The sequence below is a fragment of the Myotis nattereri genome (genome assembly GCF_964212035.1).
Source record: "Myotis nattereri genome assembly, chromosome: 1".
NCBI classification, from domain to species: Eukaryota; Metazoa; Chordata; class Mammalia; order Chiroptera; family Vespertilionidae; genus Myotis; species Myotis nattereri.
In genome coordinates this window covers 172,122,809-172,142,304 of record NC_138075.1, presented here as the reverse complement: position 1 = coordinate 172,142,304, position 19,496 = coordinate 172,122,809, and the positions used below count along the sequence as shown (strand labels likewise).

Sequence of the window (19,496 nt, the reverse complement as noted above, 5' to 3'; positions counted from 1 at the left end):
AGCCGATGGATGTCTCCCTCTTACAGGGATGTTTCTCTCTCTCTCTTTCTCTCCCTCTCTCTCTCTCTCTCTCTCTCCTCCCTCTCCCTCTCCTTTTCTCTCTCTCTAACAATCAACTTAAAAAAAATCTTTATATAGACATATATATATTTAATTGATTTCAAAGAGGAAGGGAGGGAGAGAGAGAAATAGAAATATCAATGATGAGAGAGAATTGATCAGAATTGAACCCGGGACCCTTTGGTCTGCAGGCCAATGCTCTACTCACTGAGCCAAACCAGCTAGGGCTAAAAAATCTTTTCTTTTTTTTAAAAAATCATATCTACACTATCATGTCACATATCCATAGATAGCTTACCTCTTCTTTGGAGAACTGATAGTTAATTCTCCAACTAACCACCAAACTTACAGAGTTGCCAACTTTTCCCATAGTATTTCATGAATTGGTTCTGTTTCTGTAAATATTTTATCTTAAGCAAATATCTTCAGATAGTTCAGCAAACTATTATTGAATAGTGATAGTTTCATAGCAATATCCTAATTGAGGAATAATATCTGAGTATTTGTTTCCAAAATTATGACACTTTTCAGTCCTTGGTTCACACCAAAATAGTACTTACAAAAATAACAGCAGAAATTATGAGGAGGCGGCCTACCAGGTGTTGGAAAAATTTACTATTTATTTCTACGTGATAAAATAATAATGTTGTTGTCTTATAAAATAATATAGGACCCCACTTGAAAAGCTATTAACTTGGATATGTTTTCCCTGGATGATTCTATCTCCAAGTTGAAAGAACAAAAATACAAAAAAGAAAGATTACATACAACTATAAAGTGAAGGATAAAATAAGTCAAATTTCTTTCACTTCATAACTTTCACCTCTGCCTCCCATATCTTCCTCCATCATACCTATAATTCAACCATCTAAATTATGTGTTTTCCTCCCAGTTTACTTTAGAGTTAATAGGATATATATGTGTGTGTGTGTGTGTGTGTGTATAAATAATTGATTTAAGAGAGGAAGGGAGAGGAAGAGAGAGAAATATCAATGATGAGGGCGAATCATTGATTGGCTGCCTCCTGCACACCCCCTACTGGGATTGAGCCCACAGCCCAGGCATGTGCCCTTGACCAGAATCAAACCCAGGACCCTTCAGTCCGCAGGCTGATGCTCTACCCACTGAGCCAAACCAGCTAGGGCTAGGTTATATTTTTAATTGTAGCCTACATACTTTATATATTACTAAAATTTGCTGGAATTATATTTATTTATTTCTAAAGGGAACAGTATATCATTAGGATAAAATGTTCCTAATGAAAATAAAAATACTACTTACTACTAACAAATATTTACTGAATCATAGTGTATATCAGGCACTGTTCTAAAGACACTGAATTCATAATGTCCTTTCCCCCGAATAGCCCTATGAGTTAGGTACTATTATTATCATTGCCCTTTTAAGTATAACACAATGAAAGCTTACAGAATTAAGTAACTTGCCAAATATCACAAAGATGGTTCTGTATAACTTTAAGATCTGAGCTCTTATCTTTATATGTGACTTCTCATCCAATACATTTGACATCTTAAGTCAACAGGTTGTAGAGCTATAGCATTTTAAAACCAAAATAATTGTTAAAGATCAAAATGTGGTCAACCCCACCCTCTTCCCAATTTTGCAGAGAGGGACTTGGATCCTGAAGTGATGTGACCAAGCCCACGCAGACAGTGCTGGAGCTGAGCCCCATGCCTGGACCACAGGGTTGTACACAGCACCTGTTCTCAGCTCTGTGCCAGGGAACAATATTCCCAGACTCAGAGGGGATTCAAGAACCTGTTCTGCTGGCGGGTAGCTCTGGTGCTGCCAACACTCTCAACTGCCTGTGGCCTCACGTAGGAAACACTTCTGAGATCTCCAAATAAGTGTGCATTCCAGTCCTACCCTTTCCCACCAGTCACACCACCTGCTGGTGGAAAGCTAATTACTGGAAATAGTGAATGAACCCATTCCCACTTCTGACTCACTGTGAGAAGGATAAACAATATGCAGCATGACATTTAGAAGATCAAAGTGATTAACTGCACAATCCATTGCGTAATTTGACTGCACTTGAATAACATAATTACACTTAATCTTCTACCCATTTTTAAAACTACTAGTATGTAAATCTTAGAATGTAATGAGAAGGAAAAAAAGGTTGACTCTTAAAGGAAATTAATAGGAATAGCTGACCTTTGTTTATGACTGAGTGTTTATGAACACCTATAATTCTTTCTTCCTTATGCACAGACTAAAAGTAGTAGTATTTCTTTAATACTCCTATTTTCCCTCCTTGTCCCTATGAATTATTGATAAGTATAAGGTTGATAGTAAGCTATTCTGTAACACTCTGAAAGCTTCTTCTGTAAACTTTTATCTGAAAGTGCCACCTGCATAAATGTTTACTTTTTGTTTTATGACTTTAAATTCAGACAACAGAGACAAAGTTTAGTAGTCAGAGGACTAAGCTAGGAGTCAAGAGATCTGGCTTCTTATCCAAGATCTCTAACTAACCAGCTGTGGGAAATCAGGCAAGCATTTTAACCTCTTGGACCTCTCCCTCAGTTCCAAGATCCATAAAACAAAGGGATGGGATTGGTTAGATGCGATCCAAGAATCCTGCCTAGTCCTTTAGTTTCAAGGTTTTACGATTCTTCTGGGAAGAAGCAACATTTATTGACAAAAAGGGAACCCCCAGTGCTGCTGAAATCCTGGGCTGAATCTGTGCCCTGACACTGAGCAGGGGATCCAGAGCCATAGGCACAGGGAACGTTTCCTGCAGGGCCACTGTTACTCGGATTTCTGGAGAAAAAAATAATTCAACTAGTAGTTTAATAAGTAACTGGTAATAACTTAATGTATTCTTTCAAAACAGATCCATTATGAAGTGAGAAATATTTTAAAGATAAAACTTTAAGGTTGTGTCTTGAAAAAGCCACTTATAGGTATATCCCTAAGAGAATTAAAAACATATGTCCACACAAAAAACTTTGACATAAATGCTCATAGCAGCATTATTTGTAAGAACCAAAAAGTGAAGACAACCCAAATGTCCATCAAAAGATGGATAAGCAAAATATGGTATATCCACATAGTGAAATGATATTAAGCTATAAAAAGGAATGGAGTACTGATACCTGCTAAGCAAACACAAAGGACACATAATGTGTGATTCCGCTTATACGAAATCTCCAGGACAGGCAAATAGGAACAGGGAGATTAGTGGTTGCCAGGGGCTAGGAAGAGTGGGGAGTGGGAGTGATTCCACTGGAGAGTGACTGAGGCTCTAGTCTGTATGGGTATTTTTTTCGGGGGGGAGGGGAGTGATAAAAATGTTCTGTAGTTAGGTAATGATAATGGTTGTACAACTTTGTGAACACAGGAAGAACCAATAAATTGTATACTTTACTAGTGGTCGCCAACCGGTGGTCCATGGACCCCTGGTGGTCCGTGAGGTCCGAAAGGTTGGCGACTGCTGTAAACTGCTGAATTCTTTGGTATGTGAATTATATCTAAACTTGTAAACTTTTGCCTATACTCCCAAGGCAAAGGGAAGAGACTTTGGGTTTAAACTCTTTCCTTAGAACAGCAATTTTCAACTTTTTTTCATCTCATGGCACACATAAACTAATTACTGAAATTATATGGCACACCAAAAAATAATTTTTTTGCTGACCTGACAAAAAAAAAGGTGTAATTTTGATTCATTTACACTGGAAAACTATTGTGTTAGCTGTTGTCATTTTTTAATTTGACAATCTAAGGGTGTTGTAGTAATATATAGAAATGTTTAAAAATGCTTTAAAAATGCCTGAAAATGTCTAAGAAGGTTTTAAAATCTTTAATTTAACTTTCCTTGAAACTTAAAATATATTAAGAACACATTCCCCACTGCCCTGAAGCATGTGTCCCTCATAGATAAGGATTTGAACTTCAGTAAATAATTCAGAGTGACTTATCAAAATAACCATTTGAGTGAGTGATGTACTCTCCCAAGATACCCACATGTAGTAGCCCCTCGCCCTATTTGAGATAAACATGTGTGCATTGACATAATTCATTGACAGCCACCTGGGATGCTGCAAATGGGGTAAAGGCTTTACAAGTGGGGGAACCTGACCAGCTTGGTGCTCACCTGTCGAGACAGCCACAAAGGCACGTCCTCTTGTCAGTTCGGCAAGTGACACCGCTCCACGCTCCTCTCTCTGATAGAGGGCAAAAGAACGGCCAGTACCTCCCGACTGAGATGCGACCGAGCTCTTGGGTGAGGAACACCGGCCAAGGACATCCCGAGGACAGCACCACCGGGATCCCACTTAAGCCTGTACCCGCAGCACCAGGAATTATGTGAGTAATAAAGTGCTGTGTGATTTGCAACTGCCTATGTTTCATGTGGTGTAACTCCTCCGGCAGTTAATTGAATTTATTTTGCATACGCTCAAAATTAAAATGAAAGCTTCTGGTCCCTTTTTTGGTCCTAAGCCTGCCCTCTGGTCCTGCTTGCATAGAGTAACCTCTTTGCTAGCAACTACTTGAATGTCCCACACCTGCACGGTTAAAGTTTATCTCAAGGGCTGCCTGAGATAAACACCCCAGATCCTTTCCCAGGATCTACTTGGGACAAAGGGAAAAAAGTCAGTGCCCCTGACTAAATAGTCAGGTATTTCGTGTTTTAAAAATTCATGTGGCACACCAGTTGAAAATCACTGCCTTAGAAGACTAAGAAGAATAAAGGGGAGTGTTTTGTGTTTGAAATTATTAAGCTATTTATGGACATGAAAATTGACTTAGATATTAACTGAGCCCTATTATACTCTAGTATGTGGCATTCCAATACCAGTCATTGGAGAATGGAATGCTGAACAAATCAGACATGAATATATCATATTCATATTTAAACATTTGGTTTACTTAAATGAGACTTTGCTCGCTCTAATGACTTTCGTGCAACAATCAATTGCTTAAACCAGCTGTGTTACTTCAATATGAAAGCCCAATTAAAAAACACAATAGGGAAGGAAAAATACCTTGTTCATCGTGGCATTGTTGGCCTCACTAATCAACCACTAATGACATTAAAAAAATGGAAAAGCCCTCTGTTCCCGCAGCCTAGCACACGGCTCCCACAGGTGTTCCTTCACTTCATCTCGTCTCTGGTCAGTTTTACTAGAGAGGGCTCCTTCCTGGAACAACTCACCTAAATCGCCACTGCTCTCCCCTCCCATTTGATGCTCTTCACCTCCCTACCTTCTAAAGTATTTTTTCATAGCCCTCTGCAATATCTGGCTTTAATACTTATTTAATTCTTTATTGTTCATCTCACCCTACTCTCAGAGGACTTGGTCAGTCTTGCTCATGAACAATGTTTGGCACGTACTGGGAGCTTGATTGTTGTAGTGACTGAGTAAACCAAATGAATGAATAATATCCCTTTTCTAACCTTTCACAATCCCCTCTGCATTCTTGTTTTTACTTCCTTCCTTAATCAGCTTACATTTAATGATCCTTTATTCCTTTGCTAATACCCTTAATTTCCTTCCTGTACCATTGCATTCATTTTGCAAAAGTATAACCTTGAATCCAGCTATATATGCCTTTTCTGTGCTGGGAACGAAGCAGCTGAAAGTGGCTGAAAAAAAAAATTAAAGAAGTGGTTGAATGTTTCATGTCGTATTTATTGTAAATTTGAATGAAACCTCTATCACAGGGAGTGCATTAGTGGTTGCCAGAGCTAGGAGGAGTGGGGAATCCTGCTACAGTTCTTTAGTAACTTGACATGCCACTCTCCAAGATGGTATTTCACGTCTTCTCTTTTCTCAACCCCCTTTTCCTTCCATTCTCACTTCATACAGTCACTGGAAAAACAGAAGCATTCAAGCTACTCATTGTCCCCCCATCAAATATACAACCTCATTGCAACCATTTCATCCCCTCTGCCTTCTCTCCAGTTAGTGAAAGGTAAGAATCTGATCCTATCAAACAGCCATCTCCTGCCTGATCATCCCGGATCTTATCTCCTCTTACCTGTTCAAGAACTTCACCTCTTCAATTATCCCCTCCCACTCCTTCTCCACTACATCATTCCCATTAACCATAAGCATGCTGTTAACATAAAAACATTCAAACCTGTAAAGAGTTGTTTGTGAGTTTACTTGAGCCAAACTGTCGACAACTGCCAGGAAGCAGAACCTCAATGGATTGGGATAATGCTCTGGAGAATGGTGGGCTGTATCTGTATTTACACATTGCAATCAAAGTAAGGGATGTAGGTGGCTTACATGAAATCCATTGGTGATAGACCAGAGAGGCCGGAGAAAGTGGGGAAACTTCTGGAATTGGATAAAAAGCAAAATGATACACACATACTTAGGTGGGTACAGGAACAATTAACAGGATAATTTGTGCTATCTGTCCTGGCACCCAGGCACATTAGATTGTGCCCCAAGGGGTCCCCCAAAAGGAAAGTTACAAGTTACCCAGACATTTCAAGGATATGTTATTATTGATGCAAAAAGACAGACAGGCTCAGTTAAGGTAAAGGTTGACCTTGTCAGTGAAGACACTGGCCTAGGATGTAATTGCCCACCATCACTGCTTTTGGTTAAAGTTTAATTTCAGACCATCCTTTGTGGTTACTTTACGTCTCTGAGTTTGCAAGAACACCATGCAGGCCTTCCCTGAGCTTGTCAGGTTAGCATGGGCCCCTTTCATCCACATTGCTCTGTAATTATTTCTTTTTTGTTTATTTTTAAGCAGCACTTCTTTCATTTCACTTCTCCCACTAGCTATGGTCTTGCTTTTTTGCTTTCCTGTATAGCAAACTCTTTCAAAACAGCCGTCTTCACTCACCATCTCCATTTCTTCATCTTCAATGGCTCCAAATTTGTTTTTGTCACTACTCCACAGAAAGTGCTGGAAACAGTCACAGCTTAGTCTCTATCTAACTTGGGTTCTCAGCAACATCTGACCCAGGTGACTCCTCCTATTTGAACTACTCTCTTTTCTATTAGCTGCCACAACCTATTGGTTACTGGTGAATTTTCTTTATCTTCTACTAAATAGAAGTGCTATGAAGGCAAACAGCTGGTCTCCTTTCTTTACTACTATAACTACAATGCCATAGAAAACTGTCTTTATATAGTAGGAGCTCAATAAACTGTGTGGAGTAAATGAATGAAATGAAGTAGGAGTGACTCAAGGGTTGATACAGAGAAGTCTTTTCCCAAATGATACCATGATCTCATTGCACTTCCATGACTTTTAAATACATTCAGTATGCTGATGACTCGCAAATTTGTGTCCCTAGCTCTGACATTTCTTCTGAGCTACTTATATTTAACTGCTTACTTGTTGATTCCACTTGGCCTGATAAGCACCTAAATTTAGTATGTCCAAACTTGAGCTTTTGATTCACCAGCAAAAATTCTGTCAGTCCTTGAATTTCATCTCCAGATTACCAGAGGGCACCCAGTTGCTAAAGCCAATGTTTTAGGTGTCTACCTAATTCCCCCCTTTCCCATACCTCCCACCATCAAAGCCACACCAAGTGCAGTCAGCATTCTCCAGAATAAACTGAGATTCATTCCTTTATTAGTACTGGCCAGCCCAGTAATAACCAACATTGTTCACCTAAATCGCTTTCATCATCCTGCCTTCTGCAAATTTTGTATATGTCACACAGATGACATCAATCTTCTATCAATTCATGGAATAAAATCCAAATTCCTTAGATGACTTACACAGTCCTGTATGATCCAGCTCTTGCCTACTTCTCTAAGCTCATGTGATACAAAAAATGCTATTACATTTTTTCATTTCATTTATTATATTTTTTTGCTTCAGAATTTATGTGGATCTTTTTTATGATTTATATCTCTGCTGAATTTCTGATTTTGTTCATGTATTGTTTTCCAACTTTGTTGAAATGTCTGTGTTGAATCTTGTAGCTTGCTGATCTTCTTAAAAAATTAATTTGAATTATTTGTCAGGCAATTCATAGGTCTCCATTTCTTTGAGGGGCAATCACTAAAAATGTTTTGTGCTTCTTTGGTGATGCCACTTGCGGCCTTGCATTGATGTCTGCACTCAATTGCTGTAAGGATCAGCAAAGACTACGGTGATTTCAGTGGTGAGGGTTGTGGGAGTCCACAGTGGCAATGAGAGCTGCTATGGTCCTTTTGCTCTCCTTTACCTCCACAGGGGAAGTCACAGCCAAGGGGATCTTTTTAGTGCCAAACTGTGCTGGCCTGGGGAATGGGGTGATGCAGGTACAATGCTTCCTATATTTACCAATGTGGCCTTCATGGGCTTTTATGCTCCATTGGGTTGCTGGAGCTCCTTACTGTACTCTGGAGCTTTTCCAGAGCTATTTGCATCCATTAATGATTGTTGACTTGTTTTTTTTGGTGGGGGGAGGAGGGAGGGTTGGGGCCTCCTAGCCTGCCATCTTGCTGATGTGCTTAGATTTGCTTTATAGACTGTGAACTACCCCGTGTCCCTTCTTTTTTTAAAAAATAGGTATTTTTATTTATTTCAGAGAGAAAGGGAGAGGGAGAGAGAGATAGAAACATCAATGATAAGAGAGAATCACTGATTGGCTGTCTCCTGCATGCCCCACACTGGGGATAGAGCCTGCAACCCAGGCATGTGCCCTGACCAGGAATCTAACCATGACCTCCTGGTTCATAGGCTGACACTCAACCATGAAGCCATACCGGCCAGACCCCATGTCCTTTCAAAAAATTTTTACTTTTTCTTTTCTTTCTAGTTAGTTTAATTTTAGCCATGATTGCTTTTTGTTTCCAACCTAAGTACTTTAAGTTACATAAATATTTATTATAGGGTCACCTACAGTGTGGCCACTCAGTAGAAAACTGTGGGATTAAATCTGACAATAATGATATTGATATGGTAATCAAACTAATAATACTGGATATCACTTAGATAGCACTTATTACATGTGCGGCATTTTTATACCTTTATCCATTTGACGCTCCCAATAACCCTGTACAATATGTACTTTCACTATGTAAATTTCTCACATATGAAAACTGAGGTACAGAAAGCACAAGCAGCTTGTCCAAGATCACACACCCAGTAAGTGTCAGAGCTGGAACTTAAAACCAGACAGTCTATCTCCAGAGGCCTGCTCTTAACAAAACAATGTCTTTCTGGAAGAATCCTTCTTAATTACTTAGACCATGAAATGTTGTAGGTTAGGTGACCTGTAAACTAAAACAGGAAATCATTTCAAAAGTAATACATATAAATGACACCTACTCAAAATTGTTTCTACAAGTAAGATCCTCAAATGTTCATTTACTTCCTAGTCTTTGTTGTGGGCCTTTTTTTGGGAATGGCCATACGTTTGGAATTCCACAACTTCTTCTTTGTATAAACTGCAATCATAATACATCATTTATGTGGAGTGAAACATGAAGACTTCAACCTTTATTGAGTCCTTCCAATCTATGCAACATAGCTTTATAACAGAGATCATTCTTTCTGAACACTATGCCATATCCTAAAGTCATGGTATAGGCACCAGGAAGACTACACTTCCAGCCTCCCTTACAGTTAGGTTAGGAGCCATATGATTGAATCTACTCATTAGAATGCGAGCAGAAGTTTTATAAGCCACTTGCAGATGTAATCATAGAAATATTCCACATTTATTCTCAAGCCCCCCTTTTTTCCTGCTGAGGCAATCTTGTAGGATGGTTGGGGCAAAATGGAATACAGCTGATCAACCCACTGGACTGTGAAGTAAGTGAGAAATAAATTTTGATTGTGTTAAGCCATTAAGATTTCAGAGTCTGTTACAGAAGCTTCTATCAATTAGTTTGGCACCATTTTCCTAGAAATAACTATAATGTTGTATTTACACTGCATTTCTTTAATTAAATTATATAGGTACCATTAGAAATGACATGAATAGTCTTAGAAACAAACATAATTGACTCTTCGTGAGCATATAGTAAAACTGATAATGAACAAGTATACAAGAATAGCCTATTAGACACAAGCTTTCAGAATTGCCATGGACAGCAGTCAGTATGCTTTACATGAAAATAAGAGAATTGATTAACTGACATATTAGTTAGGTAGAGTTCTTTTAAGAACACTTTTATCATATACTCTACAAATGTGAACCATTGCAAATCACCTGAGTAATTACTATGACTTCCCTAAAATAAGTTTGAGTTACATTTTATTTATACACACATGGTACAATTAAAGAACTAGAATAAATGTGTTGGAAGGTGCAAGAATGTATGTTACTCCACAACTTTTAGAGAAAAGCCAAGTAAATATAAGATATTGTTCTTATCCTCAAAGAACTTACAATGCAATACAACAGGAAACAAAAGTAACTCACTCAAGGCAGAAAGTAAAGCATGCTCTAACAGGAGAAAGAAGGCACCTCCAAGACAACAGGAGACTGAGATTAACTGTACCTGGAGAATGAGAGAGGGCTCATAAAGGGAGAAGAATTTGAGATGTCTTAGAACCTCAACCAGTAGTAGACCCTAAAACAAAGATTGAGGACAAGTAATTTATTTGGGTGATCATCAGCGGAATAGGTAGTAACAGAGGGAGAAGGTAGACAATAAGGGTCTCATTATTAAGTTACTAGAACTATTACAGTGATTTTGAAGAATCCGCTTGGGGTAAAGTTCTGAAAACACTACACTAGCAAAACATACACCCAAAATTATTATTACTTTTTTTTCAAAATTATAAGAGAAGATTACAAAAGTAGTAGCAATGAGCCAGTTGGACTGCATAGACTCAGGAAACAAGTTACAGAAGCAAAATTAGGTCCCTTGGAGCTTAGGAGAGGGAAAGCAAAGGTAACAGGCTGGGAGAAAAGAAAAGGGAGACTAAAAACGTGCTGGGAGTGCTCCTGAAGGGGAACCACCCCAGAATTATTTTAACCAATGAATAAAAGAGCTGGGAATTTATACGCTATTCTTTCCAGGTACATCTGGTCCACAGAAGTATCACTTTTATTCTTAGGAGGCCAAATGAAGGAAATCGCAGAAATTCAGTTCTAAAACAACTACCAGTGATCTTTGAAAATCCTAAATATTTACTTAGAGTCTGTATTTGCCAAATACATGCACTAATGATTTCAAGTAGGCAGGTTCTGAGGTGTGAGTTTCAAAGTGCTGCCGTCTCATTGTAAACATTTTAAAGGCTACATAACATAATGTTTTCATAACCAAAGCAATTTAGCCTGTCATCTTTTAAATATCCCCATAATAGGAGAGAAGGAATTTAACACCTGACAGATAGACCTATTCCCATGATTCCTGAGCAGACATGACTTCCTAGTGTTGATCTGTAAACACTCTATAAAACAAAAACATCTGGGGAGAAGAAATTAACAGCAACATGAATTATAAATATGTGGCTATGATCTAAATCTTGGACCATAAAACTGCTCCAAGCTACGCGATAATCTTTATTTATTTATTTTAATTTAATTTATTGGTGTGACATTGGTCAGTAAAATTATACAGGTTTTAAGTACACAATTCTACAGCACATCCTCTGTATATTGTACTGTGTGTTCACCACCCTAAGGTAATAACCTTTAATACTGCTTTTATTACTTACTGGTAATCTTATCAGTTTCCACTACTAGAAAGTGCCTATGTGGGTCATGCAAGCAAATGACACTCTATCATGCTATTTTATCTTCGTTTTTCTTAGAATCATTTAATATTTTTTAACCTTCAAACAGAACTAATCTAAAAAGTGTACCTCACTATCCCAAGAAAGGTCTGATATGAAAAAATGAGCAAGCAAATTTCAATTTAGTGCTATCTCTGAGTTCCTAGGTTTTCAAAATAAGAACTAGTATTTTTCGGTGGGCAGGAATCAGTTTTTCTCCCCATGTAAGTCCCCATACACACAAGGAGACAACACAGCCAAATCACAAAGTATCAAACAATGACAAACACCCAAACATTTTTTATGATGCCTATTATGACTCCATTGCTACTGGAATAGTTAAACTTCATAGTTACACACCATTCTAATTTACTCTGGTAAACAGCTCCCTAGTGCTACTTCCTATGGTCTAGTCAGAAATGTCTGGTCACCGTTACACAAGCCCTCCATGCCTTACTTCTGTGTGGAAGGATTTCAGCTCCTCACTTCACTTCCTGTCCTCAGCAACGTACTGAAATCCTAGTGATTTATTTCAGAGTCACTGAAATATCCCATTTTTTCACAAAAATTTCACTTAAAAGAGTTTTGTGTTTTTTTTTATTATTAATGGTTCATTTTCTAAAAGCAGATTTAGGTAGACATTAAATACTAAAATCACATTCTTCTGTCTATTGAGGGTGCAGATTCTTTCCAAAGCTAAAAGGATAATTAATCTAACCATGCCCTGAAAACTAGAATCTAAATGGCAAAAAATGTCTAGAAGCAGAGACTCCTCTGTCATGAGTAACACACCTGATTGTCAACTTCATTTTTCTGCTTTTGATTCTCTGTCTTTTTTTCTATTATCAAGCCTGATGTTTAAGGTAAAGAGAAGTAAGGTGTCATAAGGTAATATCATAAAGGTGATGTGACCCTAATGATTTCTTTATGCTAAAAATTTATTAAAGACTTGCTATCGTTATTTCTTTCAAATGTAACAAAAATGGCTAAATTAGTTACTGATACTTTCCCTATTTTACAGATGAGCAAATCAAAGGTAAAGGAGAAATTAAGTAATCTGCCCAGAGTTACACAAATTGGAAGTTCTAACCCATTCTGCCGAATTCCAGATGGAGTTCAGACCTCTGTGCTCTAAAGTTTATTTATATAACTAATGAAGTATCTTTGACCAGATCATTTCAAATAAGCCAATAGCTTCATTAGTTACTCTTCAACCAATATTAACAGCCAAACAAACAAAAAATGCTTTTATATTTCTAGAGTACTTAACTGGCTTTGAAAATCTTCTTACTACCATAAACAGTTTGAATCTCACAATAACTCTATAGGATTTTCACCATTTTAGATAACAGGAAAGAAAAACAGAGGTATTATAAATTACCCAGTCATACTGCTGAGTAGCACATTACACAGACATAAGCCTTCTTATCCTAATATCAGTGCTCTCTGTAGAACTGTTAAAGACTTTAGAAGTATTTAATACCTTTTCTTAAGTATGGCACTCAGGAAGTACTCAGTGAACTAACATGTTTCTAATTTCATCAAATTACTTTGAAAACATTCATTAATATTGCTTTCATACTATGTACAAACTATGATCATAGACATTATTGTTAATAAGATTAATAGAGTCCAGTCATTGATTTCGTGGAATTTTCAATGCCAGGCACTGTAGTAACTAGATTGACAAACATGAGGCTTAAGTTACATGGTTTCTACAATTACATTAATCAATGACTGCTAGTGTACCAAATGTATGGGGGGGAGTGGTAGGAAAGGAGTGTGAATAGGTAGGTTGATTCCAATCATGAAAAGCCTTGTCTGTCATGCTAAGATTCAGATTTTATAATATAGGGATAGGGGAAGACCAAGAACCACTGAAGAATTTTGATATGGGAAGTGACATGTTCATATTTGTATAAGCAGTAACTCAGGCAGCAGAAGAGAAAAGATGGAGTCAATGGGTAGTCTAGAGTCAGTAAAACCAGTAAGAAGGCTTCTGTAGTAGACTACTAAGGATCAATCAGTTCCCAAATCTGGCTGATTATTAAAACTGCCAAGGAAGCCTTTTAAAATGCAGATTTCAGCCCTGCCCCTAGTTTCTGACATAGTAAGTCTGGGTCACCAGGTGATTGCGGTAATGATCCAACATGAGAGGTGATGAGGAAGCACTTGTGAGGGGTGGGAGAGGTTTAAGAGATTCTCAGGCAGTAGAATTAACTCCTTTTAATGACTGACAGTCATCAACCTCGAGTATTTGTGTGGATAGACGGGCCATTCATGAAGCTCCAGGAAACAAGTGGATCATTAGACCTCAAAGGCAAGAAAAGACGATGAGATAATCCATAGGACGGGAAAATGCAAGTGATGGCTAGGCGGTTCGGTATATTTGTATGATCTGCCAAGGGAGAGCTCTGGATTGAAGATCTAGGACCGAGCCTAGGAAATAACAATGTTTAATTCTGAGAAAAGTTCTCAAAGGAGACTAAAGACAGATCAGAGGAACAGAAAGAGACAAGAACCATCAATATTCATTCGAGTATTTAAGGGGTAAGTTTGGTTAGGGGACAGTGTAAAGGGCCTGAATTCCAAGTAAAGGAGTCTAATTGCATATTATCAGCAAAAGGGTGGGAAGCAGAACAATAGCAAAAGCTTTGCTTACGTAAGGCAGGAGTACATTATGGTCAGGTTTGTTTTTAGGAACATAATTCTATCACTGGTAGAAAGAAGATGGGAAGGGGGTGAATGTAGAAGTGGGAAAACAATTAAATTGTGTGGCTATGAAAAGGGCCTACTCCAAAGTACTGGTAGTAGGTGGACGAAGACACTAATTTCCAGAGACATGTCTAACATAGAATGTGAGTCCCAGTGGGAAAGAGAAAGGGACAGGAGTTAAGGATAAATGTAAAGATTACAGCTTGGTAGGCCAGGGGCTGGCAAATAAAGGTTGGAGAAGGGAGAACACAGACAAAATTTTGGAGATGTTTTTGGTGTGAAAAATTTGAGTAACCAACATAGCTTTTTATTAATTAATTATTTTTTGTTTTGTTAATCCTCACCCGAGGATGTTTTTTCCATTGATTTTTAGAGAGAGTGGGAGGGAGGGTGGTGGGAAGGGGGTGGGGAAGAGAGAGCGAGAGAAGACAGCGATGTGAGAGAGACACATAGATTGGTTGCCTCTCCCACACACCCTACTGGGGCTGGCGATGGAACCTGTGCCCCGGTACGTGCCCTTGACTGTGAACCTAATCCATGACCCTTTGGTGTGCAGGCAATACTCTAACCACTGAACACACAGGCCAGTGTAAAGCTTTTTATAGGTAGTGGGAAATATGGCTCTATTGCTCTCCTGCTAGGCTGGGCCTAGAATTACGATTTAGAAGTCATCAGCAGTAGGGAAACTCAAGTACAACAGTCAACCAGACAAATATACATTTAATTAGGATAAATGAGGACCAGGAGATCGTCAGGACTGTCAGGAGAGTTAGAATGTAGTACTCAAAATCAGACATAACACTGCAGCTATTGCTTGTACCTACACCAACTGCAGTGACACATATATTCTTTGTTCTGGATACTACTGTTATATTTGGTGAATGAATCTGTAGTTATTTTTGGCAATCACATCACACTGACATTTTGTACTCTGCTAAAAGTTAACTAAAATCTGTGGATGATTTTCAGTTTAGCTATTATTATTTGGGTCTCTTCTTGGCTCTATTGGTGCAAATCAGTTTACAAACCTACGTACACTACTTTCCAATTATGACTGCATCAGGCTTTTAGTGCAAGAACCAAAATACTACACCTAAGTTAGATAGTTTATACTATGAGGACAATTATTTCCCTCCTGTAACTAAAAGTCCAGAGGTATGTGTGGTCAGGTTTGGTTCAGCAGATGAGCAGTGATGAGGAACCCAGACTTTTCCCTTCTTTAGTTGCCAACCCCTGTATCCTGATGCATTCATGCCTCAAAGACAAAAGATGGTGGCAGCAGCCCTGGGCATGAAAACATCCAAAAGCAGAGGGAGAGGTGGGCATTCTGATTCAGAGGCCTACTCTCTTCTCTCTTTCCTAAATTAAAATTAATTTACGTACAGGAAAATATATAAATCATAACTGCACAGCTGAAGGAGTTTTGACAAATGTGTACACCCACATAACGCACATCCCTATTGGGATATATAGAACATTTTCGCAACCACAGAGAGCTCTCTAGAGCACTTTCCAGGTTCATCATCACCACTGCCACCACCCTTAACTGCACCCAGAGGCAACTACAGCTCTTATCTCATAAACCATTCTTGTTTTTTTTTGTTATCAGAGATGAAAATTTTTCCCAGAGGCCCTCTGCCCCCAGCACACTTTACCTTAAATCTACCTCTTCATGTAAGGTAAAATGTCTCTTCTGACGTTTAGTCAATCAGTAACTAAAGAGTGATTATAATACCACCCTATTTAAGACCATTTATGATTCATCCATCCCTTGGGCCAGAGGGAGGGGCCCATCTGACCCCAGCACTTAGCTTCAGGTCCAAATAAAATGGTGTTTGTTGTGTGTTTTGTTTTGTTTTGAAGCCAGAGGGAAATAGCTGTGTGCGCAAACACATGCACTACACACGTACTGAAGCATAGTAACCTCCATCTTGGGTAAAATGTGCTGTTTAACTTTAACCCTGCTACTCTGTAAACATTTTCTTGCTTAATAGGAAAAATAAGACTACTCCCCATTCCAGAGAGGCCATAAAATATGCCCCAGACAGAGTTGTCAGTGCTGGCACCAGGTCAGGCCTTGAGATATGGTCTCATGGCCCTGTCCCAGCAAACAGGACTTTTTCTCAGAAGGTCCGGAAGTCTCATTCCAAATTTGGAAAACAAAGAGCTGAAAAACAAATTGAAATACAAATTGAAAAGACTTCCACCATATTGGGCCCAAGAATTTGAGAAGCAAGAGTCCCTCTGGGCCTGCTAGTGCTAGCGAAAATGAACAGGACTCCAAATAAATTTGGCTTATTGATTAAGGCGTCTTCTGATTTACAATATAACAATACCATTTTGTTACTCTATACATGTAGATATCCAACATCTGACCTATATTCTTCCAACTTAAAAAAAAAAGTATCTTTCTTGTTGAAAGTATTACAGATGTACTCCCCTTTCCTCCCACTGACCCCTCTCCACCCCACTCCCGCCCCTCCAGCTTTATTTCACATGCAAATATGCTCATCAAGTCAATGATTAAAGAACTGATGACACAAACAAATGTAGTAACCTTCCCTGAAGTTAAAACACCAATCCACATTTCAATGCTGTGGTCAAAGTTCTCGATCCAAGTCCAAACACAATCAAATTTATAGTTGTCTGCGCCCCAAATCTCCCTTTAGCCCACAAAAAAATATCATGAAAAATGTCATTCAACACTGCCTCTGTTTCCTATACTGGGGTACACAAAGGTGTGTCAGTGGGCAGTTAGTACCTTCCCCATTAAAAATGCCTTTCCCCGTTTTATACCTCAGTCTCAGCTCAAACATTTAGATCTCTGCCACTCTTGTGTATTTTTTTCACTTGCTTTGTGCCTGTTTCCTTTTTTTGTACACATTCTCTAAAAGCTGAACTCATGAGAACAATCGGAATAATAACATTTTTTAGTTGCCCTTTCATTTTTACTACTTTTCAGTGTGTTAATGATTTCATTGTGAGCCTCCCAATTCCTTTTTAATCTACCTTCTCTTGGTTTAATCTGTTACTACTGAGGAGACAGAAGCAGCGAGGTAGATGGGGTGGGACCATGGGGGCAGAGACAGGAGAATCAGGGAACCCCACTGTGCGGAGAAGGAGGGGCATGAGCTTTAAAATGTATGAAAGGACCAATCAGGAACTAAGAAGCATATGTACAAAAAGGTGTGCATGCTTCCTCCCGTCTTCTCTCCCCCTGCATAGCCACAATGGACACCTGACATTCCTGTTGTGGGGGAGCACATCCCCGTGCCCGTGTGGCTTATGCCATGTGGGCCAGTACACATGGACTATAACAGACTTTAGTCAGCTTGGATGCTGAACTACTCACGACTGTAACACTGGCCTGCTCCTGGAACTTTCCCAGGACAGGCTTTTCTCAATAAACGTTGATCTGCTGTTTTTGTCTGCGACTTCATTCTTCGTTTTCTCTAGACAACGAACTCAGCCTCAACATCCCATGTTTTGGTTTCACTATGATCTTAGGAATTTAAAAAACCTGCTTTCTAAACAATGGCCAGTTTTACATATCAAGCTGTGGCTAGCATATTCTTCATTATCTGAGGCCCTAAAATGGCACTGGCACATCCTGTTAAAATAATTTCCACAACTTCTATTTCATCCTTATTGGTTACAACTAAATCCATAAAATCTCATCCCCCTGTTGCATTATCCACCCTTTCAGAAATAAGACTCTGAGCAAGATCAGTTAAAAAAAAAGTATCAAATATTCTGCCTTAGCAGAATGACTCCAGAGTATACACATGTGATTTCTAATCGTGACAGCTGTCTGCCTCTAGACCAGATCTGAAACTTGCATCAGGAGAGTAGCAGTCATATTCATCAAAGGTATCTATCTGTATTTGGCTCCCACAGTAGTATCAGTTTATGCGTCTTAATCTGTACTCTCATGCTATGTTCTCCACCATGCTTAAACCTACAAACTCAAGGATTTCCAAGCAAGGGCACTCTCCCATATATCTCAACATATAATCTGTTGACATAGTCCAGAGATTATCTATATCTCAGCAAGTTTGTGTTGCTTATCTATTTTCATTATAATTGAAGATTACCTTATTATTTTATCAGCCCTATTTACAGGGTATGAGTATTATAAAGCATCAAAGATATAGCTGGAAGAAAGCCAATCACTTTTTAACATTTTAAAAAGAGACCCCTTGCTAAGTACAGCAGGAAATGAAAAAACAAATTTAAGGTAAATTTTTTTCTATTTAAAAAATAATTCCTTTCCTTTTTTCTTTTTGGTAGCAGAACTGATATAAGTAGGGCTTTTTCCCCCCTCCTTTTCTCTTTTGATTCACTGATATTTTCTCAGCTTCCATATTACCTCTACATTTTCTCAGCTTCCATATTACCTCTACCTTAGATTATACCTGATATTCTCCAAAGTATTTCATTTTATCTGAGCATTGTTCTTCCCTTCCCTCAAATTTCAGTTTAAAGTTCTTTTTATTAGGTTGGCAGGATTCCTGCTAAGTGCTTCTCTCAGATGCACTCTATCTGTTACAGGGAGTCTGTAGTATTAAGAGCATAAGCCCCAGTAAAGAAAACCTAATTTTAGTCTTCTTGTGCTGTTTTGATAGGGTGCTACCTGATACCCATTACCTTTTATTTCTTCTTCACAGTATGCTTCAAATGGAAGAAGAAATGAAAACACCCCTTCAGTACCCACACCAAGTACCTCTCTAATCAGTCCTTAGCATTGAATCAACAAGAGTAGAGTAGGTCTGTAAATTTGATAAGTTTCAGGAAACCTCCTGAGGGAACCTTCCATTATCAGTTCCATCATGCTTTTACCGCAATATAAATGAAAAAGAAATGCAATGTCTCCTTTTTTCCCCTCATCTGGAGGATTTGGTTTGGATGTTTATCCTCTGACCCTCAATTGTAAATCTTTAGAGACCTACATGCATTTACCTAATGTGTAAAGAATATGCTATAAATTATCAGCCAACGGATACAAACATTTAGGGAGAAATGTCAAGAATTCCTTTTTAGGTTTTCAAAATATTCTC

General features: G+C 38.6%; 1 protein-coding gene across 1 annotated transcript in view; it reads right to left on the bottom strand.

Annotated features, from left to right (window-relative positions):
• Window positions 1-19,496, bottom strand: part of FAM13A (family with sequence similarity 13 member A) — a 250,247-nt gene that overhangs the window by 159,002 nt on the left and 71,749 nt on the right. The gene's annotated exons all lie outside the window — the stretch shown is intronic.